Genomic DNA, 18,913 nt, shown 5'->3' with positions numbered 1-18,913 from the left:
AAGAGGTTGTCTGTGTGTCAGTAGATAAGACTGAACCAAAAAGCATTCACCAACTTTTCACCAACTCACTGACTTGCTTTTTGACGAAACACACGTCGACGAAATAGAAATTCATTTCGTCATCAGCATATTCAACGAAACAAGATTTGTGTTTCGTCAACAGGTCAAAGCCCATCTTCTCAAATCTGTTTCGTTGATTATCAAGTATTGGGCCTGTGTTTCGCCAAAGTAAAAGCCTAAAGAAAGAAATATTCTATTTCATCGAGTAGGAAGCCCAAACAAAGCTTCTGTTTCGCCATAACCTTTTAAGTATATCATTGGGCCTATTTCGTCGACCATTAGAGCCCAAATTTTTAAAACTTTGTTTCGTCAACTATAAAGCCCATTTTTACAAATTTTGTTTCGCCATATTTGGATATGGGTTGGGCTTGTGTTTCGTCATCCAATCATCACACAACCTGTTTCGTAAAGTTTAAAACTCAAAATCTGTTTCGTAAAAATAACAACGTCTAAGTCTGTTTCGTGGAATTTTGGTTTCGTCGAAACACTTGGAATTTTTTAAACAGAAGGTTTACACTTGGGATTTAACTGTTTGATTTGAGTGTGATTTTCAGGTATTCGTTTTTCATATCAAACATGAATCCAAGTTGGTGGGGAACTCCGTCTCCGGATGAGGGAAAGTACAGGAATACCAGTTTATCTCCTTCATGGGCCGAATCTCCCGTGTCCACTTCTTCGCAAGCAAATGCTATAACAACCGGTCAATGGGCTTTTGTATCAAATCAGACGCCCAGTATTCAAAGCATTTTATTGAGCGAGAGCGAAACCGGAAGCTTGAATCAGCCTCCAAAGTTGATGCATTTAAATGAATATCCGGGATGGGTTGATAGATTTCATACATACGTTCTTGGTCAAAATACAGAATTGTGGATACGTTTCACCACAGATTTCGATCAAGCGATAGAGGTTGCTGCTTCATCTGCTGCTACGTTTGCAGATCTTCCTGAAGATCAGAAAAAGACGTATGATCTGGAAAAGAAAGCATACGCCATTCTTACTCAAGCGTTAAGCAAAGATATTTATCATCAGTTTGTCAGTTTCAAGACAACGAACAAATTATGGGACGCGTTGAAAACCAGAGGGGTAGGGAATGAAGCAACACGTCAGTTGCGACACGATCTTCTCAAGAAAGAATTCGATGGCTTCACGTGTATGGATAAGGAAACGTTGGGAGATATGACAAGCCGATTTTATCACTTGCTTACAGAGTTGGGTAATTTTCGAGTAGTAACAACTCCAGCAGAGGTAGTGAAAAAGTTTGCAGATGCGTTGCCACCTCAGTGGAATAGTTTCTTGGAAATTCTGAAGTATACTGGAGTTTTGGCTACGACACACATCAATGACTTTGTTCAGCTCTTGGAAAACAAAGATCAGGAAGAAACCTTAAAGGCGAAAAGAGTTCCTGTACCACAAAATCCTGAGATGTATTATGGAACTTCCAGTACTCCTTCTTCGAGATCCATTGTACCACACAATCCCGATATGTATTATGGAACATCCAGTACTTCGTCTGCAAGACCTGGTTCACATGCTCCACTTCAAACGGCGTTTGTCACAAGCACCAATTTGTATGGCAATCAGATACAAGTTCCTGTTAAGTCAGCTCCCACCATAGACTTGTATGGAAATCCACTACAACCACCTCCTCCTGCTCTACAACAAGCTTGTTATGGAAGTAAATTATCTGCTGGTCAGCCATCAAAGCCAAATACAGTACAGCTTGACACTTCAAGCTTTTCAAAAGTAAGTGTGGAAGTAGCAAAGGAACACATGGAGCTGCTAAACACTTTAGTGAGTGCGTGCTGTGGGTTAGTGGAAGGTCAGATTGGCAACATTAATCTGACACAAGAAGACTATCAGCAGATCGATAAGGAGGAGATGGAGATGATGGACATCAAGTGGGCCTTCGCTAGTGCTCTGTTAGGCGAGCAAAGGATTTCATGGAGAGAACGGGCAGAACCAGCTTGCAAAGCAAGAAAGACACCAAGTATGGGTTCGATAAGCAGGCTGTTAAGTGCTTTAATTGTGGTGAACGTGGTCATTTCAAACGTGAATATACGAGGCCATCTCAACATGGGAACCAAAATCCTTTCAGAGGTCAAGGCAACAGGGCAAATCAGAATCAAGTAAGGAACAACGAGCGCACATTGGTACCTGTTAACAACTCAAGTCAAGCAGGACCATCAAATGCCAACCAGGCACTTGTGGTTCAAGTAGATGAAGGTTGTGATTGGTCAATCCAGTTGAGTGGTGATACTCCGGATGGAACAGCCTGTTTTGTTGAAGTTGTGAAGGATTTAATTCACACCAGTGGTGGAGAATCTTCCGCTAATGGTGGTGAATCTTCTGAGGATGAAGACTCTTCGGGTTACAGGAGAAGCTCAGATGAAGAATCATCGAGTTCAGGCGATGATCATGTGGGTGAGACATCAAGTGCGTCAGTCGATGCAGATATTGATGAGCTTTTGGAGGAAGCTGCAGCAGGAACTCATAGAAGATCTATTTTGGTGGATCTAGCCGCTTATTCTTCGTCTTCTCTCCATTCAGCCTTTATGGCTAATGTCGACAGTTCATCAAGTCAGGTATGTGTCGATGAACCCACTGTTGTTAATTGTAATAATTGTGTTAGTTTGAATGTTAAATGTGCTGATTTAGAATCAAACATGTCTGAGTTGCAAGGCAAACATGATGCTTTACAAGCTAGTTTGTTTGACTTGCAAGACAAACATGTTTCATTAAATGCTAAGTGGTGTGAGTTGCAAGGCAAACACGAGGCTTTGCAAGAAAAGTATGATGTGACATTCATCCACAACCAGAAGTTGACCGTGGATCTTTCAAAGTGCACTGAAGCCAACATGTTTTATGAAAACCATGAAAAAGAGTTTAAATCGGTAATTGAGAAATTAAAGAAAGATAAAACCGAGTTAACTAAAATGGTTTCCAGAAAACAAACTAACATTAATTTGTATATAACTCGCCTTGAGATAATGCAAAAAGAGATGGCTTGTGTGAAAACTGAAAGTGAGGCGATCCAACTTAAGCTAGACAGTTATTTGAGCTCTAGCTATGTGTTGGATCACATCATTGACGTTCAGAAAGAGAAACGGGATGTCACATGCATAGGCTACAAGAAATGTCCACCACCTGTGAGACACAATTATGATGCAATGCCTGACGAGGAAGACAGAACTTTCTTTGAACCATCTGTTCCTCTAGATGTTAAAGAATTTGCAACAGGACTTGGATACAAGAAAGAAGTATCATCCGATTCAGATGTTTCAGCAGATACATGTGTGTCTTCTGCTGAACTGAATCAGGATGTTATTATTGAGAATGTTGATTCTTCTGATGATGAATCCGATGATGTTATCCCAGCAAAGTCTGATGCGGTAATCAAAGATGAGGACATACCTCTTGAGAATTACATTCTATGTGATCCTCCTGCAAAACCCGCTAAGACTGTTGCAATCGAGTCCTCGTCTGCAAAAGAGTTGGAGAGTGTGAATTTGCTGTACACTCTTGTTGGTGATGATAAAATCTACTCCGACAAAGATTTTCCTATTAAGAATGTTAATCAATCTTTAATAAGTAAAGTCTTTGAAAAATCGACAAGTAAGTTTTTGGGAAAGACAGGATCACATGTTATAGTAACACAATGTCCTCCTATTCCAAAGGCCGAAGTTAGAAAACAATTTGGCAATAAGAAATTACCAACAGTGCAAAAATAGCAAAATCACACCAAGCCAAAAGGAAAATTACCGGCTCAAGGTTAAAAGAAGCCGAATCAGAAAAAGAACAAGAATGTGAACTTTGTGAAATCAAAGGGAACGGACAAAATTGAAACGTTTGAAAACAAATCTAACTTGGATTTTGTTAAGAAAGCAACTGTGCTGAAAAGAAATGAATCAAGCAGTTCAAAACCTAGTACCTCGGGATCACAAAGTTCATCATCATCGGCAAGACGATCACATGATACTTCAGGGTTTGTTGAACGAAGATCATGTTTCGAATGCGGTACAATTGGACACATAATTCGAAATTGTCCATATCTTCATAAGTTGAAAGCAAAGGTTGATGCTCCCCGTGACCAAACTGACCGTAAGCGATCTGTTTCTATAAAACAAGATCCTCGCCTTGTAAAAGAAAGGGAAAAGAAACAGAAACGCCAACAGGTCAAGAAAATTGAAAAAGCGATTAAAACCGATGTGGCTAACAAAACATCTGTTTCTGTCAAACCAGACAATTCAAAAACTTCAAACAACCATGAAGTTAAAATTTTAAAGAACAACACTGGTAAAACAAAACAGACCTGGAAACCAAAAACGGTTAATGAATCAGGGGGACCATCACAATTCACAAATCATCAAAGAAAAGAAGTTATTGTTGTTGATGAAAATGGAAGACCCAAGACCACAATGGCTTGGTCCCCATCTCCTACTAATCAGTTGAGTTCATGTGCAGGGTGTTCCAGGAGGAACTATCAGTAGTCATTGGATTGTTGATAGTGGGGCATCCAGGCACATGACGGGCGACATGAAGCTTCTCTACGACGTCAAATCTATTAGAGGAGGTTATGTTGCTTTTGTTGGAGATAAGGGCGGATATATTACGGGTGAAGGAATGATATCCAACGGGATTGTCAGCTTTGATAAGATCAACTTTGTGCAACAACTTGATCACAATCTTCTTAGCGTTTCTCAAATCTGTGATAAGCAGTTCTCAGTTCACTTTGATGCTAATGGATGTTATGTGCTGAAGCCCGGCTTCAAAATTCCAAAAGAATGGATTCTCTTGTCTGCTCCAAGGATAAATGACTTGTATGTCCTTGATATGAGCCAAGCTATCACTAAATCTGCACAAGCAACATGTTTCGGTTCAAAAGCCACAGAAAAAGACTCAATCTCTTGGCACAGACGTATGGGTCACATTCACTTGCGCAAAATTGTTACGCCCAAAATTTCATCTTCCTAAATGTGGTATTATCATACTATAATTTAACAAAAATCGGGCATGACCCGTCCATAAAACGAGCATACCCCTGTTTTAAACATAAACAAACTAGATACAATTCTACAATTCGTTCAACAAGATACTACTAAAAAAACCAATACAACAAATTTTGGATCAAAAACATTTGAACAAGCAAGCGGAAGCGTTTGGTATGGCATAACATGAACTCACGCTCGCTCCGATTCTCCAAGTCACCAAAATTGAGGATTTACCTACATTCAACAACAAAGCTTTAAAAAGTTAGTCGTTATACTTGTTTGCTTATAAAACCGTCATTTTAATTCCATTCATGTACGTACTCTCATTTCTCTTACGCATTCGATTAGCCAATTTAATGGGTATGACATATATTCTCATACAACTAACCCGTTAGTAGGTGGTGACGACCAAACATAAAATATTGTATAAACTAAATCGTCCATAGCATATTCTAACCGCTTAAGTTACTTCAACCCGATTATCCTTCCAACACTCAGTCATTTCATTACTATATCAACACTTCGAAAGTCCGACATTCATAAACCTGCACTTTCAAACATACTCAATAATAACTTGGTTAGCAAACCCGTAATCTCCACATATTCAAGTACTACATCTTCATAAAAAGGTCGCAAACCATTTATATGCATCTATTTAACTACAACACTATGTACGCCTTTCGCATAATTATGTACATACATACATATATATATATATATATATATATATATATATATATATATATATATATGTATATATATATATATCTTCTATACACATCACGCATACTTGTTTATACGACTTAAACTCACCATGACTCCAATTATTCATACCTACATACCATCCTATTCACTTAACTTAAATTAACACACCTCCCTAGTCATGCATATGACCATCCGATAATAGACTTACTTATAAACGAGTTCCATCCGTTCGCATGTATAACCCATTCGGTCAAAATCTTATAAAAGGAAACCGTCCAAACCCCCAGGGGACGTAAATTACGGCCTACCCAGGAAAATACGGCCTAAAATACGGCCTGCTGTTGGTGCATATTATGTGACAACAGCTTAATAGTTTGATTATTTAGTCTTTGGATATTTTGTATTGGGCTTAGCTTATTGGTTAGTGAGTTTATTATTGTAATGGGCTTGGAAAATGGCCTAGCCCAGTAGGAAGCCCGGTTCACAAACATGTGGTATATAAACGTGTTTTTGTGATTAGGGTTTTATTGGTTTGAGAGTGTTGGAGAGAGAAAACGTAGAGAGAGAGTGAAAAACGTTTTTGAGTAAGGCAATATCACAAAGATAGGCTGTGAGGTTGTGAAGGTCTTGAATTGGTTGTAAACTGCAAGTTGGATAATCAATAGAAGACCTGTTTGATTGTGAATTCAGTTTTCTTCTCGTTTCTGTAACAAATCTGATCTAGAGGATTCCGCACTCTAGGTTAGATATACAATTCTGTGAAGATCCATACACATCAAGGGGACCTACAATTGGTATCAGAGCATTAGGCTCTTGAAGGCTCGGTTCAGAATTGGCTATTGCAGAAAACTAGGGATTTAAATTGTGGTTGAAAAAAAAATCGTAATTTTTGTTGTGTTCTTGGGATTTTTGAAAAATTTTGGTCTGTTTGATCTATTTGCGTATTTAATTTTGCTGTTTAAGTGTTTTTGGTTGCAGGTTTGGTTGATTGTTTGAAGGATTTTGGCTGGAAAAACTTGAAGATTTTGAAGAAAAACTTGAAGATTTGAAGAAAAACTTGAAGATTTGAAGATTTGTTCTTCGTGTTCTTCGTGTTCTTCATTGTGTTCTTCATATTTTTATCAAAATTTTACTGATTTTTGGTTGTTTGATTTTGCAGGAAATTGTTAAAAGAATCTTGAAAATCTTTAGAAATCTCAAACATATTGAGTTTCCAAAATTTTCTAGCAAAATTAACAATTCCGCTGACAAATCAGAGGAATTATCTGATCCAGCAAATTTAACCTCGGTGACCGGTGAAATTAAAATTTCCCAATTATCTGATCCAGCGAATTTAACTTCGGTGACCGGTGAAATTAAATCCAAAGGTGACTTTGGTGACCGTTTTAATTGTCCTCAGCGACATTATTACGTGATCGGCGAAGTTACTAGACGTCGTGCTAGCGAAATTATTTACCAGCGAATTTGATCAGCTAGCATAATTACCCAGCGAATTTAAGTGATCAGAGGAATTACCCAGCGAATTTAAGTGATCAGAGGAATTACCCAGCGAATTTGTTCCAGCGAATTTAAAAAGTCAGCATAATTATATCTACTCTACCAGCAAAATTATAATTACTCTATCAGCATACTTAACTTGGCTTGGCAGCATAATTAGCGTCACCCGGTGAAATTAAGTTGGTTTGCCAGCAAAATTAAAAGGTGGAGTATTTATTTAGATACGTATAGAGGATTTAACGGTTTTGAAAATAGAAAGTGATCCGTAGCTCATCTCGACAAACCGTTTGCACGGTTGGACTCGGTTGATTTTTAGGACAAAAAAAAAACCTCTGGAAAATCCCGAATTTGGTTTTCGACATTATATATCATTAGATTCGTTTTTTCGAGACGATTCTAACGGTATAATTTGGTAAAAACAGTTTTCGGAAAAATATTGTACGGTTTTATTAGTACGGTTACGGTAAAACGTGTTTAAAGATGGTTAAAGTGGACAATGTTGGTGAGAAAGTTAAAAATTGGCCAAAGCTTACAAATGTTAAAGAATATGCTGTCTGGAAGGAAGAGTTTGAATCGTTTGTGAAGGGTGAAGATACCAGAATGTGGTATTGTATGATAGATGGATATGTTGCTCCTACACGACGTGCTGAAGGAAGAGTTAAGGTTATTTCTTATGACAAGATGGATGAATCTGAGAGACAGGTGGTTGATGCTGAGAAGAAAGCTTTAGCTGCAATAAGAATGTCCTTACCTGATGGCATCAAGCATACCTTTACGAAGTACACTAATTCAAAGGATATGTGGGATGCATTAGAAAAGCGATATCAGGGAAATGCAGATGTTGTGGTAGAAGAGAAGAAGAAAGCTGTTGAGAAGAAGGCTGCAGAAGTTTCAAAGTGCATGAATGGTGTGAATGAACTTAGAGCAGAGGTGAAGGTATCATCAGAATCTGTAAGTCATACGTGTCATAATTGCACTGAACTACAGGGTAAAGTTGACAGACTATCGGAGCAAAACAAAATTCAGTTAGCTGAATTGCAAAAATTAAATGAGTCAAATGTTCTTTTGATTAAACGAGAGTCAAATTGTTTAGATAAACTCAAATCAAATGAACAGGAAATTAGCAGTTTAACAAGCAAAGTTAATGAACTGTTACAGATCATTGATTTGGCTCGTGAAACTGTGAAAGATAAAACTAATGAATTTTCTGATAAGTGCAGGGAATTGGCCATTGCACAAGACCAAATTGTTGAACTTAAAGGAAAGTTAGACAAGTTTGGAAACTCTTCATTAGTTCGGACTCAAATTCAAGCAAGTTTGAAAAAGAGTAATGATAAAAAGGGTTTGGGGTTTAGTAAAGCCTCATCTTCTGAAAATCAAGACTACTCTTTTTTTTTCTGATGAAAATGAGTTAATTGATTTTGTGCCTACTACACCAACTGTAGTGGATCCGATAGCTGTGGACTTGCCAAGTAGTCCAGAAACTTTGAAAGAATCTGTTAAGTCTGACAGTACACCTCATAAATCGGATGAGGATACTGAAGACGAAAAGAAGAAAACATTTAAAAAGATATTTCAGAAAAAGAGAAATTATAAGACAAAATCTTGTTTTAAATGTCACACTAAAGGACATGTGGCGAGTTGTTGTCCTTTGAAGAAAAATAAGCAAAAAGTTGATGAAGTTAAAGATGGGAATAGGGTTGGTTTAAATAATAATGTGCAACCACATTGTCAAAGTAATCAACCAAGATTTCAATCTAAAACTTCAACAGCAAGACGATTTGATAGACCAAGAAGTTTTTCTACACAATTTAGTCATTTTAATGGTAAATCAAATCGGCTTCAAAATCAAAATATATATTTTGGATATCAAAATCGATACCAGACTTTTGGTAATCGAATTTTTCAAAGAAGAAACGAACATAGGGGTTTTAGTAACTCAAATGTTCGACAACATCCAAATTTTTTTCAAAATTCATGGTATAATAATGGGCGAAGAAGGTATCAAGATAATAATTTTCAAAGGTCGGAAAATCCGAGATTTTATTGGAACTCACGTGATCGAAGACCTAGTGGAAATTATAAATCTTGTTCAACAACAGGGAATACATCCAAGACACCGGTAAGGTGTGATGGATATTGGTTAGAAGCATCTTATGTGGATTTACATGGTCGACCCAAAACCGGTCAGGTTTGGGTTGTTAAGTCTAACTGAGTTGTTGAGAATGTGCAGGATGACCAAGAAGGACTGTTGATGTGTTCAACAGTGGTTGTTCCTGTAAAGCGTCTGAGGTGAATAGTCGGTTAACATGGGTAACGAACTATTTACATCAGTGATGGATATGATTTTTCTAAATTTCAAAAGTGAAAAACTTATTGTTAGATTGAAGTGGGAGTCTGTTTGTGTTTTGTAAATTTGTGTTTTTAAAACTTACTCCATAAAAACAAAAAATTAGGGGGAGAAATCGCCCTAAGCCAAAAAGAGTTTAGTTAGTGCGTGTGTTTAGGGGGAGTAAGTTATAAATTTTAAAAATCAAAAATACAAAAACATTAAAAAATCAAAAACATAAAAAATAGAAAATCAAAAATGAGTTATCACTGTGTGAAAAAGGAGAAATGATAGTACATCAGCAAGTTAGACTGTCACACTGAAATTGAACCTAAATTGCTTAAGTGTGATAGCAGCTTCATCATACGATGTACCAGTAGGCAAAAGCATGAAATAATCAACTTACAAATGTGATATAAACATAAATGAACTGAATATGAGTGGGGAACACATCAGTGGTGTATGGTTTATTGACCTTAATTCTTGCGTTGATAGATTGCTAAAATCTGAAGTTTTGGGTCCTTATACTGTTATTTCATCTAGGGATATCTTGGCTGTCTGTCTGTTCAGAACTAAAATTGTACATGACCTCAGGAAAGAAAGTCACTTGGAATTAGCTCATTTCTATTTGAATGTCTGTATGTGTCCCGATACACACAATTTTGATTTGATTCTGAAATCTTCTCTAAAAAAAGTCGTGTACCTCCTCTGCTGCATCCAGATATATGCTGACCTGGAGGTGCTAGGCAACGACAGCTTCTGCTGCATCCAGATACATGCTGACCTAGCTGTACGTTGTCGCGCTATAGATCTAATACACCCGAAAGAGGCCCTCTAGTGCCCAAAAGAAACCCAAGAAACCTATATCAAACTGAGTAAAACTCATTTGATCTGTATATTATACCATCTCTCCTAAAGATCTATTATGTTCTCTTCTCAACCTATTCCCAGTTAAGATTTCAGAAATCTGGATTGGACTTATGAAATATGTGGTAGGGAAGATACTTGCATGATAGAGTGTGCTGTTTATATTTCCAGGATTTGATTAGTATTTATTTGGGTGTTCATAGTTAAGCAATTAAAACATGATAAAACAGTTTATATGCAGAACTAGACACAGTCAGGATATCTTAAAGGATGACCTCAGTATACTCACCTACTACGATGAATCTTTGTGCATACATTGATCGCGGGGGTATATCCTGAAGTGGGACACACTAGTATATCAGAAAATAAAATTACCTTAACGTATCATATGGTAATGGTACTTGAAATGTTCATGCATTTTGTTTAAGTGGACAAACATACTTGTAATCGTCTTGAACTACTTTTCACTAAAACATTAAATAAAGAATAATATAATTGTGTGAAACAGTTTGATTGTGCTGATATGATCTTCTTACCGGTAATTCTCACAGAAATAGAGTGTTTATTGCTTTTGTAAATAGTTTACTGCTTTCTGCTTTCTTAAAAAATCAAAAATACCAAAAATATTTCTTTTAAAAAAAAAAGACTTCCATTTTGAACTGACAGGTAGTTGTTTTTGCAAACTAAGATAAAATATTGGTTTATCTTTAAATGTGAAAAAGACTAATGGTTTTTCGAGATACTTGCTTGTGTTGCTAAACAGATTGATGCAGTTATCAAAATGAAGTGCAGAATACAAGTAAAGTGCAGATTGAGAGTGAAGTGAAGATGTGTGAAGATGCATGGTAGGATCCTTCTACTACATTGCAGAAAGATGAAGAGATATGGAAGAGTTTGGAGATACTTGCTTAACCAAGGATTGCTAGCTAACTGATCTACAAAGAATGAAAGTTTTGGAGATTGGAAGCATCAGCTAAGGGGGAGTCTGTTGATGTCAGAAACAGTGTAGCTGACGCTATCCAAAGACCAAAAGAACACAAGATGTTTGAAGACAAAGTTACACTATGAAGCTATTGTCAAGGGGGAGTCTGTTGGTGCATATTATGTGACAACAGCTTAATAGTTTGATTATTTAGTCTTTGGATATTTTGTATTGGGCTTAGCTTATTGGTTAGTGAGTTTATTATTGTAATGGGCTTGGAAAATGGCCTAGCCCAGTAGGAAGCCCAGTTCACAAACATGTGGTATATAAACGTGTTTTTGTGATTAGGGTTTTATTGGTTAGAGAGTTTTAGAGAGAGAAAACGTAGAGAGAGAGTGAAAAACGTTTTTGAGTAAGGCAATATCACAAAGATAGGCTGTGAGGTTGTGAAGGTCTTGAATTGGTTGTAAACTGCAAGTTAGATAATCAATAGAAGACCTGTTTGATTGTGAATTCAGTTTTCTACTCGTTTCTGTAACAAATCTGATCTAGAGGATTCCGCACTCTAGGTTAGATATACAATTCTGTGAAGATCCATACACATCAAGGGGACCTACACCTGCTTGCTGTTTACGGCCTCAAACATGATGCTGATGCAGGGGAGGCCGTAAATTCCGCCCTGGGGCGTAAATTACGTCACCTGTGTCTTTGTTTCGTTCGTTTACGCTAAAACTTGCGTAACTTTCAAACCGTTTACCCGTTTAACCTCCCGTTTCTTCCTACATGATTGTAAATTAACCTTCTATCATGTGAACTTGAAATCCAACATCCGAGTTAAGGAATTTCTTAACTTATACGTGTTCAGCTTATTATTCATCTACGAATTATTCGACCCGTTCATGCATTTATCAAAATAATCTATTGATTTGACCTCAACTTCAGATGAACTTAATAATTAAACATTATATTACTTAAACAAACCAAGAAGTGATTATGGAAATCACTTACCTTATGCATCCATATTCGCTCTCGTTTCCTCATGTCCTCATGACCCGTTAGCCGTTTATGCTTCCATCCATCTCGACATGATCCCTATACTTTTATTTCGTTGCATCCAAATTCTTGTTAGCATACAAAATCATACATATGAACGATCATATCAATTTACATTTCACATTCGGCTTCATTAACATTTCAACTAGCATATGGTACTACCTTCTAATGCGTGTTTCTTACTAAATCATTTCATCAAACTAACAACATCATTCAAGTTGAACTAATTTAGTACTATTCTTGAACCCAACATTATCCTTACTAGAAAATCCACATATCATACAATGACACCACTTTCACCCCTCGATCACAACTACATAATCAACTAAATGCATTAGGAGTGCCATATCTTTATGCATAGAGTACAAGTTCATCATACTAACAATCAACTTTTTCCACATGATTTCTATTTTAAATGCACATTTCGTGTTAGTTTGATAACAAATATATTATTATTTCCCTCTATACTTATTTACCCACAATTTGCATACAATTTTTACATATTGTTGTCATTTAGACATTTCATCAAACACTTGGTGTGCATACACCATTTAATGCAAAATGTACAACTATTTCATGCTTAATCTTCAAAGTTCTTACTTCCAATCATCAACACAACCAAAACATTAAACTAGCTTCATACCATATTTCGCCTAACTTGCAAGAGTTCATCTTATACAACATAATCAATCAAATTTACACATGATTTGAACATGGGTGATTCACCCATGTTACTACCTTCACTATCAATGGTGGTTTCAACTTTAATCATCAAAATTACTTAAAATCCTTCATAATTCAAGTCCTATTTGATGCTTCTAACACATATTCATGAGTAATTTCAAACAATTTCATGGATTAAACATAAACCCACTTTATACAAGATCATAAAATCTGAAATTACAACTTACCACATGTTTCATATAGCTTTTTGATGTAGAATCTCTACACATGCAAGAGAATTAAGGCTGGATTTTGCTTCAATTCTTCAACATTTCATCATCATGAGAAACCCTTCTTGGCCCTTGGCTTGCATCGACACCAACATCAGACTTATGTCTGATGTTTGTGATCTTCCACTACTTAACCAAACTTTAATTAAAATGTACAAGTTCAACCCTTGTAGTTTTGATAATTTATTTATTTCCTTCTTGTAACTAACATAGAAAAACAAACTAGGTTAACTAACCCTAGTTAAGTTATTTCACACATAATTCTAGTAAATGCCTTATTTATCAACTATTAGATTTTGGGGCATTACAGTTATTTATCCTCACTTGTTTTATTGAGTTTTCATTTTTGGGGCGTTACAAGTCTACCCCCCTTAAAAGAGGTTTTGTCCCCGAAACCTTTCTCATTCCAACTAGACCAGTTCTATTCCTACTTTTTCATCTTTTCATTCACAATGCTTACTACCACAGGGATGCATTTGAGATCTTGGCAAGAGTTTTATTCATTCATAAACGTCTTTGTACGCATTGTCCCTCCGTTCTCAAATCAAGTAAATTACTTTCATAATCGCATTAAAGTCAGAATCTGATCCAGAGCTCTTATTAGTGTCGTCTTCACTTTATAATGCTAGCTCCTAGCACATACCATTACTAGCGCTTCATTCATCGAACTTATTCCAAGTGTATACAGTTATTAATCATACAAACTAAGTCTATGGCTTGTTTCTAACATCCTATTTAAGCATATTACATTCATATATTTACTAACCAAAATAAATCGGTTTAATTTCATACTGCTCATACATCATATGCTATCTTTCATGTTGTTCACCACGAGCCATCCAAACATTCCATTTCTATCATTACTTTTGATTACCTTTAAACTCATAAAGGGGGTCAATACATTATCATATGCATACTATAATCATTCAAAGACTTATTATTTAAATCAAAGTCACCCTTCTTCAACTTACTTATCCGTACTTAATTCGAAGACTAAGTATTATTTCCAAGGTTACTATTGTTATACATGCCATGCGTATCTTTTTTACAATATTTGTTCAAATGAACATGGCCAACAAGCCGAGCATCAAAGTTAGCATTTCTTAACGATACTTGCCGTCTCTTATATTCTATCAGAATTTCCACAGTTATGTGCATTCAGGTTCAATACCACCCGACGATCATTACGAACATTTAGAAGTTCACTTCACATTTTTCATTACGGTTTGTATATACATATTCTACTCTGACGCATCCCTCTCTAGTCGAGTCATAACCTTATGCTACAGTTACAACCCTTTTTATACGTACCTGGCGGAAGTGAACTCCATTGATTCGTTATCCATACCTTACGATAATCGTTCCTTTCCGATTAATGACATTGCGCGTCTATTCATCAAGCTTACCTATGAGTATAAAACTTAAAAATCAAAACATTAGCTACCGAGTTCAAATGGCAATCGCCATCTGACCCGTATGACCCATTTGTCCTATCGACCATTCTTGTACGAAACGCATTTGCATAATATATTCATATATATATATATATATATATATATATAGAAGTTCAAATAAACTGAATCATATCACTAAAGGAACATTTATTTTTTTGGTATGTAATCACTTCACATTCGAATATCTTCCTTCTTATCATTCCTTTGTTCATTTGCATTACATTTACTTATATGACTTGTTTGACGCAATCATGGTCAAACTATTGACTCTTATTATGTAGACTAGTTTTCACCTTTTTATACCTTAAGTCCGCTTCGCGGATTTGAACATTGCATTCATGCCCTTCATTCCTTGAATCCATCTCGCGGATTCAAGCATTGCATCCGTATCTTTCATTCCTTGAATCCGTCTCGCGGATTCAAGCATTGCATTCGTATCTTTCATTCCTTGAATCCGTCTCACGGATTCAAGCATTGCATTCGTATATTTCATTCCTTGAATCCGTCTCGCGGATTCAAGCATTGCATTCTTATCTTTCGTTCCTTGAATCCGTCTCGCGGATTCAAGCATTGCATTCATATCTTTCATTCCTTGAATCCGTCTCGCGGATTCAAGCATTGCATTCATATCTTTCATTCCTTGAATCCGTCTCGCGGATTCAAGCATTGCATTCATACATTGTTGGTCCGTACTTCTTACGGATTCAACATTTTATTCTTATCACTTGTACTTTTTACTCTTACGTAGTACTCTCAATCTCCCGAGAGTCTTACTACTCATTTCACCCGTACGCCCACCTTCTACCCAATTCTAACGGACATACATGTAACAATTATCGCGGTCTCACGAATGTCATACGTTTCTTGTGTACTGGCCAGGTACACAATCCACGTACTAGTTTCGTGTCTTCGCGTAATCGCCACATTATGCCCGAAGAATTAAGTTTCGGCATGTGTTACATTTTAAAAACTCCTTTACCATGTCGTTGTTATATTCATTTAGATTTTTCTTTCACTTGCATAATTATACTATTTCATACATCAACGCGTTGAGTATACATACCAGGGGTCAATTCGTCTTATTACTTGCCTTGATGCCGGTCCTAGACCGCATTCACATATCATTCCTTCCGAACAATTGCGCTTACCCTTCACATAACCCGCGTACTCTTGGCCTTATAAATAGCATATAAATAAATGATTAGCATATTCCGTCTATCTTATCCACTAATCGTGGTCACATATGTCATACTAGGCCTTATATAGATCTTACACGAACATTCATTAAGCTTTTAGACAATTTAGAAACTCAAAGTACGAAAAAAAGGCCTTTACAAGTTTCTTTCCATCGTAACCACTAATTGTGGTTAGATACATCTTATTAGGCATTATTTGGACCCTACATAAACATTCGAATGGGCCTTCGTACAACCCGGTAACTCGGAACGCGAAAATAATACTAAAATAAAATTTTCAGCAGATTGTTACTCCGCAAGCCGTCGGCGACGGCCTTACACCCGTCGGCGACGGGTCCTGGAATGTGGCGTCGGCCACTTTTGCCCGTCGGCAGACACTTAGGGCGTCGGGACTAAGGGGGTCGTCGGCGACGGCCAGGAGCCCGTCGGCGACGGCCTCCCGTTTGCTGAAACGCTGCTGAATTTCTTTTGAGTGTTCCGACCATTTACCGGGTCCGTTTTCAGCTACACGGGTCCCGGGACTTCTTATTTTACACGCCTTATCACCCATAACCTACTTAAACCTTAAAACTTATACCGTAACATACTATACATACTTATATTAATCGAAAATTTAAAATTTTACCTCATTGGCGATCTCGGAGCGAGCACACTTTTGCACGAGCCATCGGTTTGAGTTCAAGCACTGATACTCTTGCTCGAATCCCTCAAACCTAGGCTCTGATACCAACTTGTTACGCCCAAAATTTCATCTTCCTAAATGAGATATTATCATACTATAATTTAACAAAAATCGGGCATGACCCGTCCATAAAACGAGCATACCCCTGTTTTAAACATAAACAAACTAGATACAATTCTACAATTCGTTCAACAAGATACTACTAAAAAAAACCAATACAACAAATTTTGGATCAAAAACATTTGAACAAGCAAGCGGAAGCGTTTGGTATGGCATAACATGAACTCACGCTTGCTCCGATTCTCCAAGTCACCAAAATTGAGGATTTACCTACATTCAACAACAAAGCTTTAAAAAGTTAGTCGTTATACTTGTTTGCTTATAAAACCGTCATTTTAATTCCATTCATGTACGTACTCTCATTTCTCTTACGCATTCGATTACCCAATTTAATGGGTATGACATATATTCTCATACAACTAACCCGTTAGTAGGTGGTGATGACCAAACATAAAATATTGTATAAACTAAATCGTCCATAGCATATTCTAACCGCTTAAGTTACTTCAACCCGATTATCCTTCCAACACTTAGTCATTTCATTACTATATCAACACTTCGAAAGTCCGACATTCATAAACCTGCACTTTCAAACATACTCAATAATAACTTGGTTAGCAAACCCGTAATCTCCACATATTCAAGTACTACATCTTCATAAAAAGGTCGCCAACCATTTATATGCATCTATTTAACTACAACACTATGTACGCCTTTTGCATAATTATGTACATACATACATATATATATATATATATATATATATATATATATATATCTTCTATACACATCACGCATACTTGTTTATACGACTTAAACTCACCATGACTCCAATTATTCATACCTACATACCATCCTATTCACTTAACTTAAATTAACACACCTCCCTAGTCATGCATATGACCATCCGATAATAGACTTACTTATAAACGAGTTCCATCCATTCGCATGTATAACCCATTCGGTCAAAATCTTATAAAAGGAAACCGTCCAAACCCCCAGGGGACGTAAATTACGGCCTACCCAGGAAAATACGGCCCAAAATACGACCTAAAATACGGCCTAAAATACGGCCTGCCTGCTGTTTACGGCCTCAAACATGATGCTGATGCAGGGGAGGCCGTAAATTCCGCCCTGGGGCGTAAATTACGTCACCTGTGTCTTTGTTTCGTTCGTTTACGCTAAAACTTGCGTAACTTTCAAACCGTTTACCCGTTTAACCTCCCGTTTCTTCCTACATGATTGTAAATTAACCTTCTATCATGTGAACTTGAAATCCAACATCCGAGTTAAGGAATTTCTTAACTTATACGTGTTCAGCTTATTATTAATCTACGAATTATTCGACCCGTTCATGCATTTATCAAAATAATCTATTGATTTGACCTCAACTTCATATGAACTTAATAATTAAACATTATATTACTTAAACAAACCAAGAAGTGATTATGGAAATCACTTACCTTATGCATCCATATTCGCTCTCGTTTCCTCATGTCCTCATGACCCGTTAGCCGTTTATGCTTCCATCCATCTCGACATGATCCCTATACTTTTATTTCGTTGCATCCAAATTCTTGTTAGCATACAAAATCATACATATGAACGATCATATCAATTTACATTTCATATTTGGCTTCATTAACATTTCAACTAGCATATGGTACTACCTTCTAATGTGTGTTTCTTACTAAATCATTTCATCAAACTAACAACATCATTCAAGTTGAACTAATTTAGTACTATTCTTGAACCCAACATTATCCTTACTAGAAAATCCACATATCATTCAACTTTTTCCACATGATTTCTATTTTAAATGCACATTTCGTGTTAGTTTGATAACAAATATATTATTATTTCCCTCTATACTTATTTACCCACAATTTGCATACAATTTTTACATATTGTTGTCATTTAGACATTTCATCAAACACTTGGTGTGCATACACCATTTAATGCACAATGTACAACTATTTCATGCTTAATCTTCAAAGTTCTTACTTCCAATCATCAACACAACCAAAACATTAAACTAGCTTCATACCATATTTCGCCTAACTTGCAAGAGTTCATCTTATACAACATAATCAATCAAATTTACACATGATTTGAACATGGGTGATTCACCCATGTTACTACCTTCA

General features: G+C 36.6%; 1 long non-coding RNA gene across 1 annotated transcript; it reads right to left on the bottom strand.

Annotated features, from left to right (window-relative positions):
* Window positions 1-5,053: 5,053 nt before the first annotated feature.
* On the bottom strand, window positions 5,054-13,601 carry LOC110875028. Its single transcript, XR_002556451.2, has 3 exons — window positions 13,333-13,601; window positions 12,377-12,465; window positions 5,054-5,282 (listed from the first exon to the last, which is right to left on the bottom strand). It is a non-coding gene; the product is annotated as an uncharacterized LOC110875028 (long non-coding RNA).
* Between the last annotated feature and the right edge of the window lie 5,312 nt (window positions 13,602-18,913).

Source organism: Helianthus annuus, chromosome 9 (genome assembly GCF_002127325.2).
Source record: "Helianthus annuus cultivar XRQ/B chromosome 9, HanXRQr2.0-SUNRISE, whole genome shotgun sequence".
NCBI classification, from domain to species: Eukaryota; Viridiplantae; Streptophyta; class Magnoliopsida; order Asterales; family Asteraceae; genus Helianthus; species Helianthus annuus.
This window is presented reverse-complemented; position numbering and strand designations above follow the sequence as displayed.